We start from the raw sequence: 12,943 nt of genomic DNA on the forward strand, positions 1-12,943 counted from the left end.
ACACGTCGTGCAGGGGTACGTAACGGACTAAATCGAGCCAGTTCTTGCTTGGACAAATCCAGTAAACTTTGTAACATGCCCGATCTTTCTTGAACTTTGATTTTGGGAGAAGGTACTTTGTGAGCAGCAGCCACTGCTGCTAAATTGGAAGGTCCTGCCACTGGGGAAGCTCTTTTGGGGGTCATCAACGGAGAAGTTCTTGGTGTGATCAACGTCTCCAAGTACTCTTCAGTTCCTGGTGACATCAACGGAGAAGTGGACAAACGTGAGGCTGCCGGAGACGTTGTGGCAGGTCGTGGCTTGCGAGTGTAAGGTTGCGTCCTGGCTGAAGTGCCTCTCTTGCGACTAGTTTTCTTCTGTGGACTTTTCTTTTTTTGAGGACTTTTTCTCTGTTTCTTTTTCTTGGGGCTTCTTTTCTTTTTCCGGGGTGATGGTGGTGGTGTCTGGTAAGAGGAGGGTCCTGCCACTGGAGAAGTTATTCTTCTTGGGGACTTGGTCTTTTTCTTTTTCTTCTTGGGGCTTCGTTGAACTTTTGTCTTGGGGATAACTTTGGGGGCATTAGGATCCCATCTTAAGAGTGAGCGAATGATGACCCCTCCTAGAGTACCGCTCCCTCCAGGTTTCAAAATGATTTGTTTTTTGGTTTGAGTGTCGATGCGGGGATCGGCCAGTTGGACCAAAGCGACTTTGTTTCGATCGAAAAAGCGTTGGGTTTGATGAGGAATCTGAATGATTCCTTGGAGTAATTGACGTGCCGTCACCGTGAACCATCGTAAGACTTCTTTGAGACTAGCTTCTAAGACACGGGCTCGTGTTTGTGGATCTTTTTCTCGGCTGATGCCATACAAGGCACGAATCAATTTGACGGGAAGATGAGACTGAAGGGACGTCATGTTCACACTGTGTGAGACAGACGAAAAAGGGTCTGAGGTTTTTATAGATTTTTTCATGGGGAGTGAAATGAAGTCGAGGACGGAGACGTGTACAGGACAGGCCCTCCGTCTTGGCACCAGTGGTGAAACAAGTGGGTACGAAATCGCAAATCCTCGGGGGTCGTAGGTTTCAAATCGACGAGTAAATAGGCGTGTGGAGTTTGAGTGGCATCGTCGTACGCCTGAGTCAGCCAAGGCGTTCCTAACTGTTTGGCTAAGACTTGCACTTGCGATTTATCTCGAGGGCTTTTAAACAAGACCACGTAATGCGCATTGAGACTGATGGTGCGATGGGCTTTACTTTGTTGAAACAAATTTTGGGTGATGTAAACGACACTGGCATTACGGTGATGCCCTTTGCGCGTGAACCACAATTTAATTTCTTCTTCGTCTTCTCCTAACATGTCGTCGAAAATGACCAAATGGGTTTGACGGGAGTCAGAGACGATGCCGTCGTCTTCTTTAGGAATGCCTTCCACAAACACGATGGAATCGCCTTGACTTTCTCGCAAGAGGCTGTACGCCGATTGCCACTCTTTGTAACACCACACGATCCGTTGAGGGGGTCGATCAATCAAATGATGTTTATGTTCGATCAAACGTTTGACGAATTCGGTTTTGCCTGAACCGCTAGGTCCAGCAATGAGCATGTTAAAGGGATGGCGAAGATACAAAGCCTCCCAACTGGCACGATCTAAGTGTTCGTCGATGACTTTGACAGTAGAGGAAGAGGGAGCAGAGACAGCAGAGGTAGCCATGGTATGAGAAATGTCACTTGTGACACGAAAAAACAAACAAGACAAGAGTTTATATACTTTTTCAGAACACGTTTATTGAATGTTTTTTTTCAAATATGAACACGAAAGACAAAAATACATACAACCCAAATAGTGATGTACAGGAATATAAAACACAGCAAAGCGATCAAAGTGAAATATAAACAAGTGTCTGTACAACATGTTTTGGGTAACCAAGATGTCCTAGGGACAGTGTGTAATGTTCTTACAGTCTCTACATGAGGTATTGTCACACAAGTGTCCTCCCGGAATGACCTTTCAGGCATGTCCATGACAGTCCTGTCCTGAAGCGAGTGGTTGTTCTCGGTGACGGGTTCTTCTGGCACCGTCACTAACACAGGTTGAAAAGTAACTTTTTTCCTTGAACAACTCTTGTGCATACTGGGCCACTTCTTGGGTCCAAGCCTCAAAACCCCCCTTTTTCCAATCACGAACATCTGTCCAATGAGGGTGTAAGTCACAAGCTACACACACATCGTCATACACGTCTTGGGTCGCTAAAAGTTGACGAATCTTTTTTTCCTGTTGAGGTCGAGAAGTATCCAGATGAAAACGCAAGGCTTTGAGCAAAAGGAGTTTTTCGTGACCATTTAAGGCCATGGAGGTGGTAAGTACTGATCGTAAAGAGTCCACAAGGAATCGGCTGGTAAACGAAATCCCAGAAAACAAGTCACTAAGACACACACCACTTGTCGTCCCAAATTGAATGGATATAGTTCTTGTAATAATTGATGGTAATGATCCACGGTTTGAATATGGTCATTGAGTTCCTTCCACGGAATCTGTTGAATGATATGTGACATAATCCGTGGCATGGCAACTTGATTTTATAGTGTCTTTGTTTCGGAAGCAATAAAGGTAATTTCTAACCAAACACGTTCGTTCTCCAGTAGGGAATTTAAATGTTACATACTGTAACTGAAACGCCAGAGTTTGTCTAGATGTTTCGTCTTTTTCTAAGCAGATTCCATGTAACAAATGTTGGTAATCCTTTAACTCGTCTTCCTCAATACGTTGCAGTAAGTGAATCTCCAAGTAACCAAAATTACGAACGTCTAGCCCATCATCATTCATATACTGAAAGTATTCAACAAGGTCTGACCAGTGAAAAAATTTCTGACGAATCAGTCCTCTTATACCATTCAGGTACCAGTGGTTAAAGATCTGGTGACGTAACGGATGCAATTGTTCTTTACGTTTCACTTGTATTTTCACCAACTCTCGATAAATCCTTTCTCTCAACTCCTCAGGCAAGCCCAAAATGTACTCTTGTAAAGTATCCATAAGTATATACACTGTTTTTGGAATCGCTGGGTGGTAGCCAATAGCCTCGTTTAACTTTGTGCCTAATGTAATATCCACTCATAATCAGTCTTCTTGTACTTTGGAACAGAGCATAATTTAAAAACGGATGAATCACTTTGAGTTTGCGTTTCACTTGTATTTTGATCAGTTCTCGGTAAATGCGTTCTCTCAACTCCACAGGCAAAGCACGAATGTTCTCTAGCAAAGTATCCATGAATAGGTCATACTAAATCCTCTTTGGTCTGACACAAGAAATGTACTCTTTGCACAAACATGGTTTCACTTCAGTGTCGAATTTAAATCGTTGAGTCACTAATCTACACATTACAATTCGTTCAGAAGTTTCCTCTTTCACCAAGTTGACATTGTGTTCAAAAAGTTTGTAATTCGTTAACTCTTCCTCTGGAATTCGATGCAGTACGTTTACAATGTAGTAACTACAATCGTCCATACCAAACCATTCCTTTTTATAACCAGAAGGTCGTTGATCAATGTCTGTCCAATGGAACACTTTCAATTGAATCAGTCCTTGTATAGCCTTCAGGTACCAGTGGTTCAAACACCGGTGACGTATCGGATGCAATTGTTCTTTACGTTTCACTTGTATTTTGACCAGCTCTCGGTAAATGCGTTCTCTCAACTCCACAGGCAAAGCACGAATGTTCTCTTGTAAAGTATCCATGAACAGATGATTATGGTAAGAAGTTACTTCAATGTCTCGGTCCCACTAAAGGTAAGTAATGACAATTCGGTGACCATCGAGCATGTTCAACGTAGGCCGAATCTTGCGGTTCCCAGTGGTGAAGTGACACACCGCAACTGAAGCACTTGACTTTATCTCCTTCGCCCAAGTAGAAAAATCCGGCTCTGGCTAATTCTTCGGGGGTCGGTCCTCCCAGATACTTTGGCCATTTTCCTTTGAACGATTGAAGACGATTTTCAAAGTCGCAGTATTCCGACAAACGCACAGGAAACGAATATTCGTCTTTCACAGGTTCGTTTCGATGAGGGTTGGGTGACATGAACAGGAGTTTGCTCAGGGCTGGATGACATCCGTAGGGGGGTAGACGTGAAGGTGAACATTCCCCTTTAAAACGAAACCCAGTAAAATGTCCAAGAGGACGAGCAGCATCGCTTTCGCACCCCACAGGTTTGACACGCACAGCATCACTTTCCATGATAGGGGTAGGGGCACTAAAGTTCCCATGATGCTTTACGGCATCGCTCAGGTCACAACGTACAGCATCGGTCCCATCGCAAGGCTCACAATCGCACTCGTCTGCAAACTCCGTTACGCAATTACAATGGTAACCACATGGACAATCGCAGTTTCCTTCCGGACATTTTCCGTCGCAATGCCTGGGTCTTATCCATCCAGTATTAGTCACACTAGAGAAAGATACAGCTTTTTTACAATCCCCAAACTGGAACGATGTCTCTTTCAAAGTATTCATCTTGTTCGCTCGGTCTTGGTAGTCACAATGAACTATCGATCTTGACCATAGCCCCCTTTTTATACTAGTCGCAATGCAGTCTCCAGCTTGTACATCTTTCCTTTTTTACGTTTTTTATGTCTTGTTTCGGAAGGTACCGTCTCTAAGGTACCGTCAACATTGTACCGTAGTGTGATGGGTGGAAAGGCCATAGAAAGGTAAGGGCAGTGCGGAGACCATCGAGTATGTTCCAGAATAGCTGAATCTTTATAGATACATAGATCCATTCGTAACTTCAGTCCGCAAGCGAAACACTGCACCTCGTATCCCAATCCTGACTCAGGTCCCAAGTAGACAAATCCTGTTCTAGCTAAAACATGCGAAGAAGGTAATCCTTCCCTATCCGTAGGCCATTTCTGAAACGTGTCCAGTCGACGGGCACAATCACAATAGTCAGGTAAGAAGACTGGAAAATGGTAGGGTTTGAACTTGGAGTTCTCATCGGGTTTCTCACTCGATTCTTGCTGTGGCGAAGTCATCTTTCTGGTGGGGTAACTATCCTCTTACAACCAATGTTTTATACCAACGTGTCCATACGGTAAGGTGAAATGATTGGGAAGTCGAACTCGCTTCTGGTACACGATTTGATAAACTTTTTCCAAAGGTCGACTGACGATGTGGTGAGTGGGTAAACGTACAATCTTGTTCGGTTGGTGAGTGGTCACTTTAAAGTTTCCATCCTCTCCCGATTGCAAGGCTTCTTTCAATACCCCAAAGTTGACCACTCGACTGGTACGATAATTCAGAGTCAGTCCTTTCACTTTGCACGTCGTGTGCACTTCTCCTTGTTTGTCCCGGTATTCGTAGCCGTAATTTTTGGGACCGCCACTGACGAAACTTAGAATCTTGTCGTCGGGATGTTCGTCTGTCCAGGCTCCTAAACGGTCTCCTTCGATGTTAGGGTGATGTTGAATCGGGTGATGGATGTAAATGCAACTGTCCGTGTCAAAGTACAGGACGCGTTCTTCTAACAGTTCTAAAGCTTCGTACAATTTTAAGCGAGCATGGGCTGTCACGTAAGCCGCAATGATGACATTTCCAAAAGGGTCGTCTTGCACAAAGTCCAGATCTTCTTCGTAATTGACCAAGATCAAATTCTCTCGAACGACGTCCACGTGTTTCATGTATTTGGTTTTGTCGTGAATCATCTGGAAGTAGCGGGAAGGTTCTGTCAAATATTCCGTCTTGGGTAAACACGGTCGTTGTGCCATTTTGCCCCACAAGCAATTTAACATCACTTTGGCAAACGATCGCCTGCCTTCGTTTTTCTCGATGTGGTCTAAAGTGATGCCTTCTTGTTCGTAGTATTTCTCTTTGAATTGTATTTGGTCTTCGGGAGTGTGACACCAGGAAGGATAGCCGCTGGCTTCTTGCTTCAGTTTCAAAAAGGCATCCACGTAGTCGGCGAAAATGCCTTTCTGCGTGGGGTCACCCTTGCGGTATTGTTGTGTCTTGGGAAAGTGGCAAATTTCGTACACTTCTAACAGTTGGTATCCCATGTCCATAGCTTTGAACAATTCTACGCTGACCCAGGTTCCCGTCAAGGCCCGTTCTTGCTGGGTGTGCTGACAAAGCTGATCTTGGTTGCACGTTTCGGCACAAGTACGGCACAAGGGAAACATCAATTTGCCTTGACAATGGTGAGGTAAGACGGGATGGTATAGGTTCGTGGGAGGCAAAACTTTGCACTTGATCAAGCCTTCGTATTGTCGAATGTTTTTCAGGTCGATGTGTTCCGTCAGCAATTGTGGGTGCCCTACGGGAAAACGACAATATTTGCACACGTAGGGATACAGCGAACACACGTCCAAGTATTTGATTTCTTCTCCTTTCTCTTCGTCGGCTTGGTACAGCAAACAGGTGGCATTGGTCCTTCCTCCGTACAAACTATCCCTCGGGTTCAGCGGGTCCACGAACTGGTAACTTTCCACGAGGCGTTTAAACTCGGGATCGGTTTTCATACGGTGATCGTATTCGTGTTCCCACATTTCCACCACTTGGTATCCTTGCTGTTCCAACTTTAGGCGCCGCTGACAAGTGTCCTGGTACAAGTCTTCCATGGTTCGTTGCAAAAACTGATTTTTAGTGCCACGGTCAGGGTAACAGACGGGACATCCGTGAAATAAGCAACCGTTAAACTCGTACACGATCTTGGGGTTTTCTAAGTCCCAGCCATCGACCGAATACGTTCCGATGGTCTTTTCGCCCCCTCCGTTGCGGGCATGCTGAATCCACTTGTCTTCCTTGTCGCACAAGTAATGTAACCAACGTAGGGCTTTGACCGAGTATTGACGTTTGACAAAGTGGGTCGTTTGAGGACTGATGACAGCCACGGTCTTTTCAGGCATGAATCGTTGTCGATACACTAAGGAACACGCTTTGGCAATGGTGCAAGCTTCTTTCAAAGGATCGACCCCTCCGTGTTCCATGAACAGTTCTCGAAATTTTCCACAGCAACGCCGTAAAATGTCCACGTCGGAACGACAATACTTTAGCATTTCTTCCTGAAAGTCGAAGGGGTCCGAGGCGTGAATCTGGTACCAAGCGTAGAAAGCTTCTCGTTGTTCGGTACGCATGTTGTCGGGGTCGTAATAGTGAGCCTCAGGCAAATGGGGTAGAACGGCGTGTTGATTGGCTTCCGTATTGAAAAAGTGTGGAAAGTACCCTTTAGCCATTTCTGTCATTCCAAACGTTTTAGGCATTCGACTCAAAGGCATGGCCAAATAGCTCATCGAATCTTTAAACTGCACTTGTCCCACTTGCATGAAAATGATTTTGGCTCCGTTCAAAGTCACTTTAGGACGTTCGGTGCCTTGTTCCGTATAATATCTGAGAAGAAACTGTCCATCGTATCCGGAGAAATTGTGAGCCATCACCGTGGCATGACGATGACAATCTCCGTAACGTTCGATGTCCTCTTGGCTCCACGTCTTGTCGACGGGGTCTAAGGCCCATTGGGCAAAATCGGCTAACGTGTTCGGTCCCCGAAAGATTTTTTCACGCCCTCCGGGTATCTTGCTGCAGTGAGGGCAATGACTGAAGATAGGTTCTTGAATGCACTTCTCGCACGCTCGATGAGCCACGCAGAAATTAGGAATGTGAATGCCAGTTTCTTGCATGCATTCGAAATCGAAAAAGATGAAATTGCCTTTCTTCTTGTGACCGTCCTCTTTCTCTGGTGGGGGTTGGTATTTTTGCACGTAACATTGGTGTTCCAAGTCCACGATGTGGTGACAAATGTGACATTTTTTCTTTCCTGAACATACGTGTGCCTTGGTATTATTGGTACGTATGACTTGTTCACACGTAGAGCACAATCTCAGCAGTTGACAAGCGCATTTCTTCTGTGAACCTTGCGTTTTCAGATGTTGTTGGTAACAGGTAGGGCTGACAAACGTGCGCAGACAAGTGGAACAAGGCACTGGTTCTTCGCTCAGACAGGGTGAAGAGGCCAAACATCCTGTGCATTTCGATCCACAGTGCTTGTGTTGCTCTCGATTGTTATAACCATGGTCACATTTCTCACAATAATAACAGTATCTCAGGAATCCAGTGATACTGGTAATGGTATCGAAATGGTCATCGTGATGATAAAGGTGAATGTATTTTCCGTCCTTAAAATTTTGGCCTCGAAACAACAGAGGTCCGCGCACTTCTTGAGGGTGCACTTTCAAGGTGTATCGTGGAGCTAGGGCATCTTGCAATTTTTGCATCTCAGGAATGCCACAGGGTGTGTCTTTGGACAGTCCGGCTTGTTGTAACAGGAGTTCTGCTTCGTTTCGTTGTTTGGCTCGATCGGAACGTTGAATAGTGTCCCAGGTTCTTTTCCATTCTACCGTGTCGTTCTTGTTGGCATAGGTTCGTCCCACCACGATGGCACGGGCTAAACACATCTGGTCATGAGGGTTGTTAATTCGGACGAGACTCTTTTTGGTGTTGCGAAGGTCGTCCACCAATAACATCTTTTTGCGTCCTGTCCCTTGAGGAGGAGAGACGTGGGTCATGTCCAGTGTGGCTTTACCATCGGTGATGTCAAACTGATCATTAGATTGTTGTACGTGTTGAATCTTGTCCATGACTTTGGAAGCAGTCAATTCTGCAGGGGTGCTAAACTCGATCCAAACAGGGGATTTCAAACCGTCGTGTTGTATGGAAAGTCTCAAGCGATCGTCTTCTTTGGCTTGACATTGTCGCTTGAGTGCAGTGAGCAAAGAATCCCACACCTCGGTGATGAACACTTCTGCTTTCTCTAACGGTACTTCAGCCTTGAAATCTTTAAACTTCACCGTGTATTTGTAAGCCGTGGTTCTAAATTTTCTAGAGGAGCGCTTTTCCGTCTCTCGAATGGAATAGTACTTTTCAGGGTTGACAAAGGGTGATGAACTTGGTTTAGAGGGTTCGGATTCTGGTTCACTCATGTCCTCTTCAAAATCACTGGCATGAATTTGTGCCAAGATTTCAGCCCTGGTACGAGGCGAGAGATCACGTTTCTGCCTCTTACTTTCTTCTTCTTTTTTCTTCTCGAATGAATGGGATCGTTTCATCTTGAAAGCAAAAAGTCAAATGACTCAAGTTCAAACACCATAAACTACTTTATAGTCATAGCAGACCAGCGTATATAAAAGGGTGTGTGTCTTGTCCTTTCACTATTCATTTCACTCTCAAGCCGAGCACAACGATGGAAGAGACTGACCAGATGGAACGTTTCGTCAGAGCTTTGCGAGGGGTCATTAGAAAATTCTCTTCAGACCAGCCTACGGACTACTCTCCTTCCTTTAGAGATAAAAGTCAAGATACTTGCTATATCTGTCAGAAGAAAGGACATTGGTCTTCAGAGTGTCCAGACCGTCAAAAAAGAAAAAAAACAGGGGATAAAAAAGACAAAAGTCAAGATACCTGTTATTATTGTAAAGAAAAAGGACATTGGTCTCCAGATTGCCCAAAAAAGAAACAAGAGGAGTCAGAAGAAAAGAGGAATTCTTCAGAAGAAGAGAGGGATTCTTCAGAGGAAGAGAGGGATTCTTCTGAGGAAGAAAGAAGACAGGTGAAGAAAAAGAAACAGGAGAAAAAAAGAAGAAGGGAAGAAAGCGAGGAGGAAGAAGAAGAGGAAAAGAGTGTGACGGTGAAGAAATTCAAAAAACAGAGAGACTAAACAAGGAGAAAAGAAGAAATTAATGAACTTTTATTTATTAAAGTGTTGTGTTATAAATTGTGAATTGGATTGTAAAAAATGGAGAAAAGAATAAATGAATGATATAAGGTAAGAGTCTTTGAGTTTTGATTTTAAAATAAGAAGCTACACTCACGCACTCATACACAGACACGTACTAAAAGGGTAACATGGGTGAGTTTTTTTTTGAGTTATTGGCAAATTGAAATTGTATTTCTTTTCGAGAAATGTGGGTGGCCCTGAAAAGGGCCTTTTTTCTTCATGGTGTAGGGGTGAGTTTAAGCAATCAATTTTAACTGCCTTAAGCCTTTGCCACGGCCAAGGCCTACTTCTGGACTGCGTAATGTTGAAATCACTAAGGGTGGTACGGTAGGCTTAGTCACAGGGTTGACGTGTTTGGCTCGGGAAGGTCGTATTCTCTTCGGTCGTGATAAAGAAGTCTGATACATTTGTTTCAGACTTCTTAACTCCGCTAAAATGTCCAACAGTACCGTGACCGTTTGATTTTCACCCTCTTGTTTCTTTGCTGCTACTTCTTCTTCTTGCTGTTGTTGCTGTTGTTTTTTTCTTACCTCTTCTTCTTGTTGCTGTTGCTGTAGGAGAAAAGCCTGTTCCGCTTCCTTTTGTCGTTGTATAAATTTCTCCAATTCTTCTTTCTGTCTTTGTCTAAAATTCTCCACTTGCGGTAATGAAGAAAGTAACGAAGGTTCCGGAACAAATTCTTGCGAGGAGAGAAAATCCACAAAATCCCAATTCACCTCTTCTGAAAGTAAGTCCGGGTTCCCTTGGGCAGTCTCCCCTGCTGGTGCACCCCACTGGATCGTTTTCTGAGTTTCCGTCATGTTGAATCACTGTCGCATAGATTGACTGCACACAAGCGCTAGCGAATCTATATTGACTACGTGACGTCACAGACTGCTCTCTTCGGATTGGATGCGAGCTGACTGAATTCTGTAACGCGTGTTCGGATTGGTAAATGAACTCAATCCGTTTCAATCCTTCCTCCGCCTATAAATAAGCGCCGTTCACTGCATTGATTCACCTGTTCTCGTCGCTTCAAGATGTGGACTACAGTTGAGTCATCCACCCTTGTGTCTTCCATGATGTTTCGGACAGACTTGCTCATGTATGTCCGATCGAAGTGGACCGTTGTCCACAGGACAAACACCAGCCTGTGGATACGTAGGATCTACGTCGAAAGACAAGGATGCCTGAAAAGAGTGCTGATGTACGGACCAACAGTAAGACGCAGCCTAAGGACAAGAAGAAGACCAATGCGGTGCCATTTATGTTAATGAATACATTAACATAAAACCCAAAGGCCCTTTTCAGGGCCAGCCATATTTCTCGAAAAGAGATAGTCTTTTGAATTGCCTACCCCTTTTTTAAATTTAAATTTAAATTTAAATTTTAAAAAAACTTTTAAAAAAAAAAAAATTCCATGTTAAATTCCCCTTGTCCGTAAAGTGACCCACGATTTATTGCCATGTTCAATTCCCCTTGTCCGTAAAGTGACCCACGATTTATTGCCATGTTAAATTCCCTTGTCCGTAAAGTGACCCACGATTTTTCTCCATGTTAAATTTCCATTGTCCGTAAAGTGACCCAGGGGTGTTTTTAATGCTAATTCCCATTGTCCGTAAAGCGCCCCCCTTCACTACTACTTTATCTTATTACAGACACTTTATCTTCTATTTTCGTATGATACTGCTTGAGGCGTAGTCCACCAACCTGTTTCAATATGGAGCCTATGAAACTATGCGACCTTAGGTCAGTCCTATTATACAAGTTTTAATACTAATATAAGAAATTTTATTTCATATGCAAAGCTATTATCAAGACGCATTTATAGCACATCACCTAAACAAGTCGAGCCCAGAATTCCAATTTTGAACAAAACTGTCTTTCTACTCGTAGGATTATATCAATATTACTTACACCTTGTTGACATCACAGAAACCAGGTGTGTTTACAAGTGTTTTCCTTCTATATACCGCTAAAACTGTATTAGGGTTTACTATCAATTCTACATATTAATGTTCATACGCACGTATTGCATATTTCCTGCTGAGAGAAAATTGTTAAAGCTACGTTAAAAATCCAAATCACACACACACACACACACACACACACTGTTGATAGAATTTGCATGTCATAATAAGTATTTAATAATTGAAAAAAGTGAAAGTATTCTAATATGAATGGTACCCAATTTACTGTCTACATTTTCATTATGTGTTGACTGTTTGAAACATAAGACATATCTGCAAATGAAATCTTTCAGAAATATTGCTTTGCATAAATCCCAGCACTTCTTCATCATCTAGGAGCACGGGAGCAATAAGAACATAAATGGCGGTATATATTTAATATAAGAACAGATTTCATTCCTTGTCTTATAGTGTTTGCCATAACCACGTGACATTTTTGTTTCCATAATCTTTTTTCTTCTTCTGGAATATATATATATATATATATATATATATATATATATATATATATATATATATATATATATATATAAAGAAGCTAGCGACAGTAAAGTATACAATAAAAATATTCGGTTCTCCTACGATGCATAATCTAATTGTAGAAAATAAAGGCGGACTACTAATAACATACTTTAAGCGTTTACCTTAAATTAAACATTCGTACATTTGTGATTTTGCAAAAATCTCAAAGTATATACATGTAAACACTTTCACTGACATGCCCTTGACCTTTTGACGCTCGTTCAAAGTTGCAATTACTGATGCAATCATTATCTTATGGTAAATGACTTGTTGTATCGTCCTGGGCAATATTTGGAACAGTGCGCGTTCATGCATTAAAATAGAGGTAGAATCGTTGCATACCACGCATATATCATTTTTCAGGCACCCGGTTTAACTTGGCACGCCAATTTCAAAGGACGGTGCCTAGTAAAATGGGTCTCCGTATTACTTATTCGTTATTGGAGTTTGTAGCAGGTAGCATACGAAGCAGGGAAACAGTCTGATTGGCGCTATGCTTCACAGGAACAAAGTATAAAGATTGAATATTTCACTAATAAGTAGTATGCTAGTTTTCGTGTAACACCTGTAAATAGGGTAAGCAGAAAAATAAGATAAACGGGGTGAAATCAGTAAAGCATTGTGCTGAACGTACTGTGGAGGGGGCACACCGAATAAAGAAATGTCCCAAAGGTAATCACATGAATAACCTTACATGTAATAAGAAAAAAAAAACACATTTATTTACACAAGT

The 12,943-nt window shown here is 42.9% G+C and overlaps 1 protein-coding gene across 4 annotated transcripts in view; it reads right to left on the minus strand.

The window, feature by feature from the left end:
- The window catches only part of LOC149791894 (uridine phosphorylase 1-like), a 104,731-nt gene that overhangs the window by 17,978 nt on the left and 73,810 nt on the right, over positions 1-12,943 (minus strand). The gene's annotated exons all lie outside the window — the stretch shown is intronic.

Source organism: Sinohyriopsis cumingii, chromosome 9 (genome assembly GCF_028554795.1).
Source record: "Sinohyriopsis cumingii isolate HCF-2022 chromosome 9, ASM2855479v2, whole genome shotgun sequence".
Classification (NCBI taxonomy): domain Eukaryota; kingdom Metazoa; phylum Mollusca; class Bivalvia; order Unionida; family Unionidae; genus Sinohyriopsis; species Sinohyriopsis cumingii.